The sequence below is a fragment of the Giraffa tippelskirchi genome, chromosome Y, assembly GCF_054371585.1.
Source record: "Giraffa tippelskirchi isolate mGirTip1 chromosome Y, T2T-mGirTip1v1.2.pri, whole genome shotgun sequence".
NCBI lineage: Eukaryota > Metazoa > Chordata > Mammalia > Artiodactyla > Giraffidae > Giraffa > Giraffa tippelskirchi.
The window spans coordinates 13,905,345-13,922,105 of record NC_137290.1 but is presented as its reverse complement, the minus strand read 5'-3'; the positions used below and the strand labels follow the sequence as shown (position 1 = coordinate 13,922,105).

The following is a 16,761-nucleotide window of genomic DNA, read 5'->3' as shown; positions in this document are numbered from 1 at the left end:
ACAAAAATTAAACACAAAAAGCATCAAGGGAAAAGCAACAAATAACACACAAGGAGATCCCCATAAGCCTAACAGCTGATCATTCAATAGAAACTCTGCAGGCCAGAAAGGAATGGCAGAGCATACTTAACTGATGAGTGGGAAACGCCTAGAACCCAGATTACTCTATCTAACAAGGATCTCATTCAGACTCAAAGGAAAAATCAAAAGTTTTACAGACAAGGAAAGGCTAGGAAAATTCTGCACAACAAAACTAGCTCTTCCCCAAATGCTAAAGGAATTTCTCTTGATAGGAAACACAAAAAACAGGCCTACAAAGACAAACTCAAAACAATAAAGTAAATGGCATCAGGATCATACACATCAGTGATTCCCTTAAATGTAAATGGGCTAAATGCCCCAACCAAAACATACAGACTGGCTGAATGGATATAAAAACAAGACAACTATATATGCTGTCTACAATAAACCCACCTGAGACCCAGGGAAGCATACAGACTGAAAGTGAGGGGCTGGAAAAAGATATTCCACCCAAATGGAAATCAAAAGATAGAGCAAATAACAATAATCATATGAGATAAAGTAGACTTTAAACTAAAGGCCATTATAAGACACAAAGAAGGACACTACATAATGATCAAAGGATCAATCCAAGAAGAAAATATAACAATTATAATTATATATGCACCCAGCATAGGAGTATTTCAACACATAAGACAAATGCTAACAACTATTAAAGGAGAAATTGACAGAAACACAACAATAGTGGGAGACTTTAATACCCTACTCACACCAGTGGAAAGATCATCCAGACAGATAATTAATAAGGAAACACAGGTTTTAAATGATACACTGGACCAGTTTGACCTAATTGATACCTACAGAGCATTTCATCCAAAAAAAATACATTCCACTTTTTTCTCAAGTGCACATGGAACACTCTCCAGGACAGATTACATACTGGGCCACAAATCAAGCCTTGGTAAATTTTTAAAAACTAAAATAATTTCAAGCATCTTCTGTGACCACAACTCTGTAAAATTACACATCATCTACAGGAAACAAAACACAAACACATGGAGGATAAACAACATGCTTCTGAATAACCAACAGGCCACTGAAGAAATCAAAAAGAAAACCAAAATATGCCTAGAAATAAATGACAGTGAAAGCATAACAAGGCAAAACCTATGGGATGCAGTAAAAGCTATGCTAAGAATGAACTTTATAGCAATAACCTACCTCAAGAAACTATCAAATAATGTAATCCTACACCTAAAGCAACTAGAAGAAGAAGGACAATAACAATAAAAATATCATAAGTACAAGTAAAGAAATCATCAAGATTTATGAGCAGATAGAAACAAAAAGAAACAGCAGAAACAAATGAAAAAGAAATGGAGACAATAGCAAAGATCAATAAAACTAAAAGCTGTTGCTTTGAGAAGATATACAGAATTGACAATCTCTTAGCTAGACTCACCAAGAAAAAAAAGAGAGAATATTCAAATCAATAAAATTAGAAATGAACAAGGAGTAACAACAACAACAAACAAAAACAGAAATACAGAGGATCATAAGAGACTACTATGAGCAACTATATGCTAATAAAATGGACAACCTGGGGGGAGAAGGGACAAATCTTAAAAAAAAAAGTGTAACCTTTCAAAACTTAACCAAGTAGAAATAGAAAAAATGAACAGACCAACCAGAAAATGGAAATTGAATACTGTAGTCAAAAATCTTCCAACAAACAAAAGCCCAGGACCACATGGCTTCACAGATGAATTCTACCAAAAGGTGAGAGAAGAGCTAACATATGTCCTGCCAAAACTCTTCAAGAAAATTGCAGAGGAAGGAAAACTCCCTAATTCATTCCATGAAACCAAAACCAGACAAAGATACCACATACAAAAAAAAAGAGTTACAGGCCAGTATCACTGATGAACAGAGATGCAAAAATCCGCAACAAAATTTTAGCAAACAGAATACAACACATTAAAAAAGATCATACATCATGATCAAATGGGCTTTATCCCAGGGATGCAAGGATTCTTCCATATACACAAATCAATCAGTGTGATACATCATATGAACATACTGAAAGATAAAAATCTTATGATCATCTCAGTTGATGCAAAGAAAGCTTTTGACAAAATTTAACATCCATTTCTGATTAAAAAAAAAAACTCTCCAAAAAGTGGGCACAGAAGGAATATACCTCAACATAACAAAGGCCATATACGAGAAACCCACAGCAAACATTATTCTCAATGGTTAAAAATTGCAAGCATTTCGTCTAAAATCAGGAACAAGATAAGGGTACTCAACTGTCACCACTATTCAACATAGTTTTGGAAGTCCTAGCCACAGCAATCAGAGAAGAAAAAGAAGTAAAAGGAATCCAGATTGCAAAAGAAGTCAAACTCCCACTGTTTATATATGACATGATTCTTGACATAGAAAAACTTAAAGATGCCACTGGAAAATTACTAGCACTAATCAAAGAATGTACCAAAGTTGTAAGATATAAAATTAATACCCAGAAATCCCTTGCATTCCTATACACTAACAATGAAAAAGCAAAAATACCAATTAAGGAAGCAATTCCATTCACTGTTGCAACAAGAAGAATAAAATAATTCGGAGTAAACTTACCTAAAGAGACAAAAGACCTGTATGAAGAAAACTGTAAGACATTGATGAAAGAAATCAAAGAGACACGGAGAGATACACCACTTTCTTAAATTGGAAAAATCAATATTGTGAAAATGACTATACTACCCAAAGCAATCTATAGATTCAATGCAATCCCTATCAAAGTACCAATGGTATTTTTTTCATAGAACTACAACAAATAATTTCACAATCTGTATGGAAACCCAAAAGACCCTGAATAGCCAAAGCAATCTTGAGAAAGAAGTACGGAGCTGGAGGAATCAACCATCACAATTGGCCACCACAATTAACCAAAGTTTACAGTCCTGACCTCAGATTTCACTACAATACTACAAAGCTCTAGTCATCAAGACAGTATGGTACTGGCAGAAAAACAGAAATATAGACCAAGGGAACAAAATAGAAAGCCTGGAGATAAATCCAAATACCTATGAGCACCTTATCTTTGACAAAGGAGATGAAATTATACAATGGAGAAAAGACAGTCTCTTCAACGAGTGGTGCTGGGAAAACTGGGCAGCTACATGGAAAAGAATAAAATTAGAACACTTTCTAACACCATACCCAAAAGTAAGCTCAAAATGGATTAAATATTTAAATGTAAGACCAGAAAATATAAAACTCTTAGAGGAAAACATAGACAGAATACTCTTTGACATCAACCATAGCAAGATCCTCCACAACCCATCTTCTAGAGTAATGAAAATAAAAACAAAAATAAACAAATGGGAACTAAGTAACTTAAAAGTTTTTGCACAACAAAGGAAAATATAAGCAATGTGAAAAGACATCCCTTGGTATGGGAGAAAATAATAGCAAATGAAACAACTGACAAAGAACTGATCTCCAAAATATACAACAGCTCATGAAGCTCAATAATGGAAAAGCAACCTAATCAACACGTGGGCAGAAGACCTAAATAGACATTTCTCCAAAGAAGACATACAGATGGCTAAAAAGCACATGAAAAGATTGTCAACATTGCTCATTATTAAAGAAATGTAAATCAAACCATAGTGAGGTACTATCCAACAGTGGTCAGAATCACAATCATCAAAATGCCCCCAAAAAATAAGTGCTAGAGAGGGTGTGAAGAAAGGGGGATCCTTTGGCACTCTTGGTGGGTATACAGACTGAAACAGCCATTATGGAGAAGAGTATGGGGACCCCTTCAAAAACTAGGAATAAAACTAAAATATGACTCAGTAACGCTGCTACTGCACATATACCCTGCTGTTTTCTAAGTTTTCATGAGTGGGACAGCTGGATTGAAAGATGTTTTAAAGTTTACAAGATTCTGTGGGGCTGCCCTCCAGCAAAGGTGCCTTATCTTTTGAGTGATCACCACGAAAGGGTTCTGAAGGAAGTTTTCTGCTGGCTTGCAGCCATCTGGTCACTCTTTCTTTTCAACCTTCTACCTGACAAGCTTCAGGGAGGACAGTGAGCCCCTGCCCAAATCCCCACCCAGTGCTGGCAGCTCATCTGTAAGCCAAAGCCAAATTCTTCGCAAATACGAGATTTACTCAACCCAGTCATCGCCACGCGTGCAGGCCAGAGACGCTCCTCTCACATCACCTTCTACTTGCAATAGACGCTTCCGTGTGACGTCACTTCTGGGTTCTCCAAACACGGAGTCCAAACAGGTGAGGCCTTTCTTCTTGGCCACCTCCTTGACCGCCAGGGAGAGGAAAGCAGAGACGCAGTGGTGGCATCTGCTGCCACCACCAATACTCTTCACTTCTTGCTGGCAAACAAGCTTCAGCACACCAGCATCAAGTTGCCTGATGCTATGCCGACAGTGTGTTAAGACTGGATAAAAGGAGGGAGCAAGGTTTTGTCCTCTCTCTGTAGAACTAGCAGTAGCAAAGGCATTTCACTGCTTACAAGGAAATATGTAGCATCAGTTTCATTAGAGCCTGAACTGTCTATGATTGACAGGAATGATGACAGTAACACTGACATCTGCCACCCACCAGGCCCTGTGCCAAGCACGTGACCATGTCCTCTCATCCATTTCCAGTAGCTGCCTTGGATCCATGAGTTATTTGTACTCATAGGAGGACAATGATGATCAGAAGTCAAATGGTTCCCCAGCTTCCACAAAGCTAATAAACAGCCTGACTAGAAATCACACAGCAGTGTCTGATTCTACAAGTCACACTACACCATGAATTGTGATGACCCCTACACAGACTCTTAGGGAATGTTTATAGTTTTTGGTTATTACTGATAGGTCACCTGGCTGAATTATCTGTTCATTCTCTGCATCTTGTCTGAAGTAGCAACAGGAAGTTTTGGGCCATTTTCAATTAGAGAAAAGGACCCTGGTTGGCAGGCCATGATCTGGGCCACCTTTACTCTCTGGGTCCAGAGTCTCAGAAGCTAGACCTGAGGGACACAGGGAACAAAGGTGGACGAGGCCAGATTGCTCCATTTCCACTGTCTTCACATGGCCTCTGTGTGTGTGTGTTCACATGGCTTTCTTATAAACGTACCAGTCATTAGATTACAGCCACTGTAATGCAGTTTGAACTCATCTTAACTAATTTTATCTGCAAAACACTATTTCCAAATCAAGTCATATCCACAGGCTCCAAGGGTTGGGACTTCAACACCTTTTTCCGGGGGACACAATCCAACCCACAGCCATCTTCCACCACCTCTCACTTCACTCTGAGCACAAGCCCTCAGCATGTGCCCTGAGGCCTACATATCCAGTGTCTGTCAGCTTTCGGGTCCTGTCCTGTTACTCTCCTCTTCACCCACTCTGCTCCAGCCACACAGGTCTCCTCATGCTCTCAAACCTTCTTCAAGTCCTCACTCAGTCTCTGATTCACAACAAAGCCAATCCCAACCACAAAGGTGAAAATGGAAAACCACTCCTCCAAGCGCTCCCTCTCTTTTCTCCTGCTGAACTTCTGGCCAGAAATTGCACCACCTTCCCATAGGCTGCCTACTGTAGCTGCTTTTTCGTTTCTTGACAGTCTCTCCTGGCTATACTGGAACCTCCATGGAGGACTGGAATGGTGTCCAGCAAAAAATGTTCCTTGAGTTACTGAGTAAATAAAATTACCATAAAAAATGTAGTAAAATATCCTTGTAAGCTAGGAGTGGGGAAGTACTTCCTAAATATTGTTGTAAGCCCATAACAGATTCATATCAAGAACATACCAGTATTTTTAATTATCTGCTGATCATCAAGAAGATAACTGCAATTCCAAGTTGTGGAAATGCGGAAAGGATACAAATAGGCTAGTTATAGAAGAGGAATCCCTCAAAGGTCGCAGGATACGGTAGGAGTGGAGATGGGTGCCTGAGAGCAGCCTGGCACGACTGAATCCAGTGAAGCCTACACATCCCTGAACTCCAGCATTTCTGCTCCTGGGAAACTGTGACCAGTCCCCTCAGTGGGGTGTATGAGCGTGTCTTCATGGTGTCACCTGTGGAGGTGGGAGTCAGAGCCACCTAGACATCCCACCTGATTCTTCTGCCCTAATGTCTGACCTTCAGGTGGGTCTGGTTAATTCATGAGCTCCCACTTGTGGGATGGATGACAGCAGAAGTCAACACGCTAGACCCTTACTCAGTACATTCTTTGGGCTTTCCTTGCACATGTCTGACCAAAGTGTCCAAACCTATTCTACATACCCAAGTGAATCTGGTTCTGCCTTGATATGGTTTTTCTCCAGAGATGATGGTGAAAACCTATTAATATCTGCTAAACCTACAACTAAAACTGTAACAATGTCTGCTCATGGCTCCTCTTTTGCAGCACCCATAGCGGATCCTGGGACAGAGAGCTCATTTAGGTGTCTGTAAGGGACTGTGAGGCTTTAATTCCCACTTGGCTTTTGTACAGGATCCCTAGCTCAGCTCCGCACTGCCCTTTACATGGAAAAGCTGGCCTGCTCTCCTCTCATCACTTTGACTTTATTTATATATTTTTGCCTCTGCTTAGTGTTTGTTGATGCACACAGGCTTTCTCTAGTTGTGGCCAGTGGCGCCTAAACTCTAGTTGCTGAGCACAGGCTTCTCATCATGGTGGCTTTTCTGATTGCATAACATGGGCTCTAAAGGACAGGCCTAGTAGTTACGGGGCATAGGCTCAGTTGCTCTGTGGCATGTTGGATCTTCCCAGACCAGGCATCAAACCATGTCCCTTGCACTGACAGGTGGATTCCCGTCCAGTGAACCCCCAGGGAAGTCCTCCTCATGTTTTGCCTTGCTCTGTCCTGAATTGTAACTACTTCTCTAACCTCTGATTTCTCCTGGATTAAAAGTATATGGAATTTGAAAGATGGTAACGATAACCCTATATGCGAGACAGAATAAGAGACACAGATGCATGGAACAATTTTATGGACTCTGAGGGAGAAGGTGAGGGTGGGACGTTCTGGGAGAATAGCATTGAAACATGTATATTATCATATGTGAAACAGAACACCATTCCATGTTCGATGCATGAGACAAGGGCTCAGGGCCGGGGCAATGGGATGATCCAGAAGGATGGGATGAGGAGGGAGGTGGGTGGGGGGTCCAGGAGGGGGAACACATGTAAACCCATGGCAGATTCATGTCAATGTATGGCAAAAACTATTGCAATGTTGTGAAGTGATTGGCCCCCAACTAAAATAAATAAATTTATATATAAAAAAAAAAAAGTATATGTGTATATGTGTGTATGGGCTCAATCGTGTCTGACTGTTTGCAACTCATGGACTGGAGCCCACCTGGCTACTCTGTCCATGGAATTTTCCAGGCCACAATAGTGGAGTGGGTCCCCATTTCCTCCTCCAGGGGATCTTTCCCACCCAGGGATTGAACCTGTGTCTGTTTTGTCTTTTGCGTTGGCATGCAGATTCTTTACCACTACCGCCACCTGTCTTTTGAAAGCCTGAAAGAAAGTGTCTGGTTATACAAATTGGACCACCTCAATCATTTCCTCTACAAGGAGTTCACTGACACCATCCACTCACACCTGCTGCGAGTCCTCTCCCACTCCTTTCAAACTGGTCCAGCTGCAGCCTTTGACACACACTTCTCGTGTGTGTTTCAACCTAAATATCAGCTTTATTACTGATAAAACTGATTGGGAAGAATGTGGCTCCGACATCTGAGCCGAGTCAAGTTGCTGACTTCTTCCAGACTGGCTGAGACCTGGGAATGGCCACCCTCAGGGAAAGAGGGGCCCCGAGGATTGATCCATCTTCCCATGTTGCTGCCTCCAAAGGTCAACTTCATTCCCTGTCACACTCTGACATGTGTGACAGACCCATTTCTTCCATACATATTATCTCTCAGAGTTGCTTTCTCATACTGAGTCAGATTGTCTGTCACACACACTCTTTCTGTAATATTCCTGTGTCACTCTATAATGCTTTTTCCATCACTTATTCTCTCTCTCACCCAATCTCTCCTAGACTGTATCTCTGACACTCTGTGTGCCACACACTCATGCTGCCATGGTATCTGTGAGAGAGTTAACTTAGTCAGGTTGCTAGGGAGACCAAGGCTTTTTAAGGAGGAAGTGAATATGAACATTCTTTGCTTTTCACATTCTTTTGCCTTAGACACAGAGGCCTGGTAGGCAGCAGAATCTCTTGCTCAAGGACATGCTCTTTTAAGCTGAGAACCAGCTGGGAGAAGGTCTAGGTAAAACTTCCATGGTCTTGAGCTCTGGATTAACCCATTTATTCTGGTTAGTATCCTGCAAATGTCATCCCAGGATGTATGTTACGGGAAAGGATCTGGGCAAAATTTTCATGGCCTTGAGGCATTCTTTCATCTGTTCTCATCAGCTAGCAGAAAAGTATGATTTCCCATTTCCTTCTCCTGGGGATCTTCCCCACCCAGGGATTGAACCTGTGTCTGTTGTGTCTCTTGTGTTGACAAGCAAATTCTTTACCACTAGAGCCACCTGTGTTTTGAAACTGTGTGGCTTTTCAAATTGGACCGCCTGAACCACAGGGACCATTTCTGTCCCGTTCTGACATCTATGTCAGAAGTTTTTTCTATCCTTATCACTTTAATAAAATTTCTACTGCACAAAGCTCTGAGTGACTGAAACTGTGTCTCTTTGTCTGGGAATTAAATTGTGTCTCTTGGTTCCAGAATTAAATGTTCTCCTTTGGAGACCACAAATCCGGTGGCACCATTCACCATTCACTGTACATGTCAAGTTATCATCTATCATCTTGGGCGCAAGCTACCACTATCATTATCATCTCTATCTTAGTCTCTTCCAGTCATATTCTGTCCTTTAAAATTTCCGTCTTAATCACACATTCCCTCTGTCACACTCACTCAAAGCGATTCACCTGTCACAGTGGTAAACTCTCTGAGAAACTCATTCTATCATACACTGTCTTTCCTTCATACTTCTGTCACTCTCTTGTCACACATATTATTTGTCATTGTCATTATCATTTTCCTCTGCAGATCTCACAATTCAGACCCAACAAAAGTCCCATGCCTGATGGATCACTGCAGTCTTCAGTTTTGAGAAATGGAGAAGTCAAAATGCACAAGAGTTTGAGCCGCTAGTGTTGGTGAATGAATGGGTGTGTGTGATTTGTGTGGAGAACTGCATCATGGGAGACAGGATACCGACATGGCAATACTGTCTGAAAACTAACTTGATGGATGAACACATGGAAAGCACATGAAACAGTACATGGACTGTAGCAAGTGTTAGCTATCACTAGGGATGAAGAGCACAGGTACAGATGTGGACTGGGCAGAGGGAGGACACTGGTGGGTCATGTGGCTTAGCCCCTCACCCTCTAGTCCATCATAGTCTAGTGAGCCCCTTTCTACAGCAAGACTATCCTTACAAATGTTCCCCCAACCTGACAGTGCACCCATGAGGGAGAGATATGTCCAGGCTCCCCGCTGAGGTCCTCTTGGCCACAAAGCAGGAGACAGACACAGGCAGACCAGGATTTTGCATACTCTAAAACTGGCTGGGAGCCAGAATTCACAGAACCTGGGAGGGTGGCAAGGTGGGATAGGGATGCCCCACCTATAGGGAAGGGTCAGCCACTGATGATGTCTCTCTCCCTCCACTGGGGGTTGGGGAAGTCTGCTGACCTTGGATTTGGAGGGCTGAGAAGACTCTCTGCCCAGGGGGTGGGGCTAAGGGGCCAGACTGAAGTACAATCCCTGATGTGCAGTCACCTCCCATGGCACCAGTGGTCCCTGGCAGATGTACTGCACTCCCAGGCAGTGCTGTCCCAGCCCCGTCGTCACTCCTAGCTGTACCTTGCCTGTTGACTTGACCCCCTTCCAGACCCAGAAGTAGACCAGCCCCCAGCAGGCCAACAGAAACAGGGTCACCTCCCAGTTGAGTGCCACTGGCACCTCCAGCCCTCTGGAGAGCCTCAAGTCTGTTCCTGGAGAGGGAAAGCCCAAGAGCATTGTGCAAGCAGAGAGCAACAGACTTGGCAGTGCCCAGGGGAACATGGCCTTTCCCTCAGCCCTTGAGTCTAGCCAGTTCATCCAGTGCTTCTGAGGGGCCCGGGACATGCCCACAGCCTGGAGTCCATGTAGTCTGTGTGCCCGGACCCCCAGGCACCCCTACCCCATGTATCCCCAGTGGGCCCAACAGCAATTCCTGCTTCCCTCCCCAGGCAGGCAGGCACAGCCCACTCTGCATCCCTGGTCTCAGGGCTCCAGGGCCGGGCCCCAGTGCACACCCATGTGCATGTACCATTTTGCCAGCTGATTGCTGAAGATGGTGGTCAGCTCCGAATTTCCATCATCTCCTGTCCCAAGCAGCTTGTTGCTTGAGATCAACCAACTGTTGCTTGGGATCAACCAACCAATTAGGGGTACTTTGTGCCTCGGTTATTCCTAAGCCTAGGCCAAGAAAGACTGCCTAAGATGAACATAAGCAGTGCATCCTTCCCCAAGGCATTGATTCCTACACTGGTTGGTTATTTATTATGGGGGCCTAACTGTTTGCTCATATTGGCCTTTGGGCACTCTTGCCCCTGTTGTTTTCCACTGGCTGGAGGAGGAGGGTGGTTCAATATTTCGTATAGCAAAAAATAAAGCTGAACTATCATTCTGTGTCTGAATATATTTTCAAATACTGTGCCTCCACAGTTTGCCACCTTTGTCCTTGGTTTCAATGGAAGTTTCTGGGCTTCAAATAGTCTAGTAGAACAGAGTAATTGAAAACAATTTACGAAATGGAAGAAAATTGAAATGTAGTATGTCCTGTCATTCAGCATTAACTGCTGTCCGTATTTTGGAACATTTTCTTAGTTTTTTGTTTTTTTTAATAAATTTATTTATTTTAGTTGGGGGCTAATTACTTTACAATATTGTAATAGTTTTTGCCATACATTGACATGAATCAGCCATGGGTTTACATGTGTTCCCCTTCCTGGACCCCCCATCCACCTCCCTCCCCATCCCATCCCTCTGGGTCATCCCATTGCCCCGGCCCTGAGCCCTTGTCTCATGCATCAAACATGGAATGGTGTTCTGTTTCACATATGATAATATACATGTTTCAATGCTATTCTCCCAGAATGTCCCACCCTCACCTTCTCCCTCAGAGTCCATAAAATTGTTCTATGCATCTGTGTCTCTTATTCTGTCTCGCATGGCCCTTCTGTATTCTGGTAGTATGAAGTTCCTCTTTATTGTGGAGGTTCCTCACTGTGGTTGGGGTTGGACAGGTGGCTTGTCAAGGCTTCCTGGTTGGGGGAGCTTGTGTCGGTGTTCTGGTGGGTGGAGCTGGATTTCTGCTCTCTAGAGTGCAATGGAGTGACCAGTATTAATTTTTGAGATGTCTATGGATTTGCTGTGCCTCTGGGCAGCCTATATATTGATGCTCAGGGCTATGTTCCTGCGTTGCTGGAGAATTTGCATGGTATGTCTTGGTCTGGAACTTATTGGCTCTTGGGTGGAGCTTGATTTCAGTGTATATGTGGAGGCTATTGGATGGTCTCTTATTAATTAATGTTTCCCCTGGCTTTCAGTCTTATTCTTGCAGTAGCCTCAAGACTTCTCATTTTCTTAGTTTTATAATGGCATTTATATATAAAAATAATTAATTTTTGCAAGATCAGGACTAACTTTTTCATGAATTATTTTTATTTAACATATAAGCTTTTTCTAAAATTTCTTCAAAAACAAGCATTTGGATGCATAAAATAAGTTTTATAATGTAAGTGTTAAACATTTAATGTTTCCACTTTTCCCTATTAATGATTCAGTGCAATTCTTCTGTATAAGCCTCTTCCTGACTGGTTATGCCCTCAAGATAGATTGCAAAGGGTGCAATAACTGAGAAATTGACTTTTCTATTGACTTTTTTAAGTTTATTGGCCTACAGTAGGTGATTGCTACTCAAAAGTGTGCCCACCCATCAGAATTCTAGTTTGCCCACCACATTTGACCAGTAGGTCTGATTCCTCCCAAAGTAAAAAATTCAGCTTGTAGAAGTTCAAACAACTCAGAAACACTAGAACTGTAACTTTACAGCCTACTGATCTTGTTTCAGATCAATATAGAAAAGTTTGGGGACAATTAGTTAAGTATTTGGGGGAGGATTTTGCTTCCTAGAATGATTAGTGTTTCCTGCTACCTCACCAAATTTGTTGATAGCTTTAGTAGTTCTGTGAGCTACATCATATTTTCTACATAGAGGATCAGGTTATCCCCTGGAGAAGGGAAAGGCTACCCACTCCAGTATTCTGGCTTGAAGAATTTCATGGACTGTATAGTCCATGGGGTCAGAAAGAACAGTATGAAAAGGCTAAAAGATAGGACAGTGAAAGATGAAATCCCCAGGTTGGTAGGTGCCCAAGAGAAGTCACTGGTCATAGCAAACACCCTCTTCCACAACACGAAAGAAGACTCTACACATGGACATCACCAGATGGCCAACACTGAAACCAAATTGATTATATTCTTTTCAGCCAAAGATGGAGAAGCTCTATACAGTCAGCAAAAACAAGACCAGTAGGTGACTGTGGCTCAGATTGGTTCAGTTGAATTCAGTCACTCAGTCGTGTCCAACTCTCTGTGACTCCATGAACCACAACACGTCAGGCCTCCCTGTCCATCACCAACTACCGGAGTCCACCCAAACTCATATTCGTTGAGTCGGTGATGCCATCTAAGCATCTCATCCTCTATCGTCCCCTTCTCCTCCTGCCCTCAATCTTTCCCAGCATCAGGGTCTTTTCAAATGAGTCAGTTCTTTGCATCAGGCAGCCAAAGTATAGGAGTTTCAGCTTCAACATCAGTCCTTCCAATGAATACCCAGGACTGATCTCCTTTAGGATGGACAGGTTCGATCTCCTTGCAGTCCAAGGGACTCTCAAGAGTCTTCTCCAACACCACAGTTCAAAAGCATTAATTCTTTGGCACTCAGCTTTCTTTATAGTTCAGCTCTCACATCCATTAATGACTGCTGAAAAAACCACAGCTTTGAATAGATGGACTTTTGTTGGCAAAGTAATGTCTCTGCTTTTTAACATGCTGTCTAGGTTGGTCGCAACTTTCCTTCCAAGGAGTAAGTGTCTTCGAATTTCATGGCTGCAATCACCATCAGCAGTGATTTTGGAGCCCAGAAAAGTAAAATCAGCCACTGTTTCCACTGTTTCCCCAGCTATTTCCCATGAAGTGATGGGACCGGATCCCATGATCTTGGTTTTCTGAATGTTGAGATTTAAGCCATCACTTTCACTCTTCTCTTTCACTTTCATCATGAGGCTCTTTAGTTCTTCTTCACTTTCTGCCATAAGGGTGGTGTCATCTGCATATCTGAGGTTATTGATATTTCTCCCAGCAATCTTGATTCCAGCTTGTGCTTACTTCAGCCCAGTGTTTCTCACGATGTACTCTACATAGAAGTTAAATAAGCAGGGTGACAATAGACAGCCTTGACGTACTCCTTTTCCTATTTGGAACCAGTCTGTGGTTCCATGTCCAGTTCTAACTGTTGCCTCCTGACCTGCATACAGGTTTCTCAAGAGATAGGTCAGGTGGTCTAGTATGCCCAGCTCTTTCAGAATTTTCCACAGTTTATTGTGATCCACACAGTCAAAGGCTTTGGCATAGTCAATGAAGCAGAAATAGATGTTTCTCTGGAACTCTTTTGCTTTTTCGATGATCCAGCAGATGTTGGCAATTTGATCTCTGGTTTCTCTGTCTTTTCTAAAACCAGCTTGAACATCTGGAAGCTCACGGTTCACGGATTGCTGAAGCCTGGCTTGGAGAATTGTGAGCATTACTTTACTAGCATGTGAGATGAGTGCAATTGTGCGGTAGTTTGAGTATTCTTTGGCATTGCCTTTCTTTGGGATTGGAATGAAAACTGACCTTTTCTAATCCTGTCGCCACTGCTGAGTTTTCCATATTTGCTGGCATATTGAGTGCAGCACTTTCACAGCATCATCTTTCAGGATTTGAATTAGCTCCACTGGAATTCCATCACCTCCACTAGCTTTATTTGTAGTGATGCTTTCTAAGGGCCACTTGACTTCACATTACAGGATGTCTGGCTCTAGCTGAGTGATCACACCATCGTCATTATCTGGGTCATGAAGATCATTTTTTGTACAGTTCTTCTGTGTATTCTTGCCACCTCTTCTTTGTAGCTTCTGCTTCTGTTAGGTCCCTACCATTTCTGTCCTTTATCGAGCCCATCTTTGCATGAAATGTTCCCTTGGTATCTCTAATTTTCTTGAAGAGATCTCGTCTTTCCCATTCTATTGTTTTCCTCTATTTCTCTGCATTGATCGCTGAGGAAGGCTGAGGAAATCTCAGATCATGAACTCCTTATTGCCAAATTCAGACTTAAATTGAAGAAAGTGGGGGAAACCACTAGACCATTCAGGTATGACCTAGATCAAATCCCTTATGATTATACAGTGGGAGTGAGAAATAGATTTAAGGGACTCGATCTGATAGACAGAGTGCCTGATGAACTATGGACGGAAGTTCATGATATTGTACAGGAGACAGGTTTCAATACCATCCCCAAGAAAAATAAATGCAAAAAAGCAAAATGGCTATCTGAGGAGGCCTTAGAAATAGCTGTGAAAAGAAGCGAAGTGAGAAACAAAAGGGAAAAGGGAAGATATACCCATTTGAATGCAGAGTTCCAAAGAATAACAAGGAGAGATAACAAAGCCTCCCTCAGTGATCAGTGCAAAGAAATAGAAGAAAATAATAGAATGGGAAAGACTAGAGATCTCTTCAAGAAAATTAGAGATACCAAGGGAACATTTCATGCAAATATGGGCTCAATAAAGGATAGAATAATAGGAGCAGAAGATATTAAAAAGCGGTGGCAAGAATACACAGATGAAAAAAAAAAAGAATACACACATGAATTGTACAAAAAAAGATATTCACGACCCAGTTAATCATGATGGTGTGATCACTCACCTAGAGCCAGACATCCTGGAATGTGAAGTCAATTGGGTCTTAGGAAGCATCACTATGAAAAAAGCTAGTGGACCTGATGGAATTCCAGTGGAGCTCTTTCAAGTCCTAAAAGATGATGCTGTGAAAGTCCTGCACGCAAGATACCAGCAAATATGGAAAACTCATCAGTGGCCACAGGACTAGAAAAAGTCAATTTTCATTCTAATCCAAAGAAAGGCAATGCCAAAGAATACTCCTTGCTTGGTCCTGCAATAAACACTACACTTACTTTCACTGCAACCCACAGTCATTTGATTGACTTTACCGCACACAAGCGAGCAGACCCAAGTTTGTTTCCATAACAGTACTGACAACTACGTGTGTGTGTATCAAAGTGAGATAAAACACTTTTATTTCAGGAACCAAGTAGATTTATTGATGGGATTTGTTTGCGTAAAATTTCTTCAGGAGTGAGATTTTGCAAGTTTCATAGTTTTGGTTTCTATTTAAGTAAGCAGCCTATATTTTAGGTTGATAGTTTACTTCATAGAGAAGTACATATTGGATGAATATTATTCTTTAATTGGAAGGAAACCAGTTATTTTGTGATGTCACAGCTACTCAGATTGAGAAACAATGTAATGATCTAGAGAGTTTGGCTTTGTAGGCTAGCCAAGCAGTATTTGAAGTTTCAGGGTGTAAAATCAGACAAATGAGAAAAGTAGCTGAAGAAAAATTTATTTGAGATGGCACATATTTTTTCAGAAATTAAAGATGTGTCTCCTAAATATAGACCAATTGGTTCAGAAACCTCCATTAGATCTCCTTCATGATACCACACAATTACTGGGGATTTGGTCTTGAGGTCTATGATTGAAGAAGATCCTTTTAAGGTTTTGTCTGAAGAATCTGTGATAAAAAGACCATGTTACACATTTTCTGTCTCGGAACCAGTTGAACTGAATGATTTTCTTTCACTCACTTTTCCTCAAAAATGTTGAAATATAGCTGAAAGTGACCTGTTTAAATCTATTTGGTGGGATGAGAGTGACCTTACTATGCACATGCTCAGTCACATGAAAACTCTTCAAGAAAGAAGTCTTGGAAAGAAAGGCCCCTTACAAAATAACTGAAACCGATAAGATGAAAAATGTAGTTCAACAGCTTAACCTTTATGGGTTTAGTAAAACGTGACAAACTTTTCAAAGATCTGCTTCACTAGCTGACTTTCTGGCAGGAAAAAAAAAAAGTCGTCTCTGTTTTGAGCATGTTATTCCAATTTTTTTCACTTAGTATCAGGAATGTATGAGATTCCTCCATGGGACCCAGTAAGTATGTTCACATAGGTACTTAAAACTGACTTTAAAATTGAGATAACCTGCTACTGACATTTGTTTCTTTTTTATTTTCTTTTTCTTTAAGTTGAGAACATCTGGATGTTAAAACATTTTAGATTTCAAAAATTTCCTAGCAACTTTGAACTAGATACAAATACTGAAGCCAGTGAAAGTGGTATTTACTGTAGATATGCAACATATTTTTACTTGTGCAGAACAATAACTTCTAATATGTAAGTATTTAAACCTATTGATGTAGGTGTATTGGATGCTATTAACTTTGTATGCTTAAATTAATCAATTTTATAGTTGAGCTATGCTTTTCTGTTTTACCATGCTTTAAAAAGTCACTAAT

General features: G+C 41.5%; 1 pseudogene; it reads left to right on the top strand.

The window, feature by feature from the left end:
• Positions 1–15,815: 15,815 nt before the first annotated feature.
• Positions 15,816–16,362, top strand: LOC145537717 (heat shock transcription factor, Y-linked pseudogene; annotated as a pseudogene).
• The last annotated feature ends 399 nt before the right edge of the window (positions 16,363–16,761 follow it).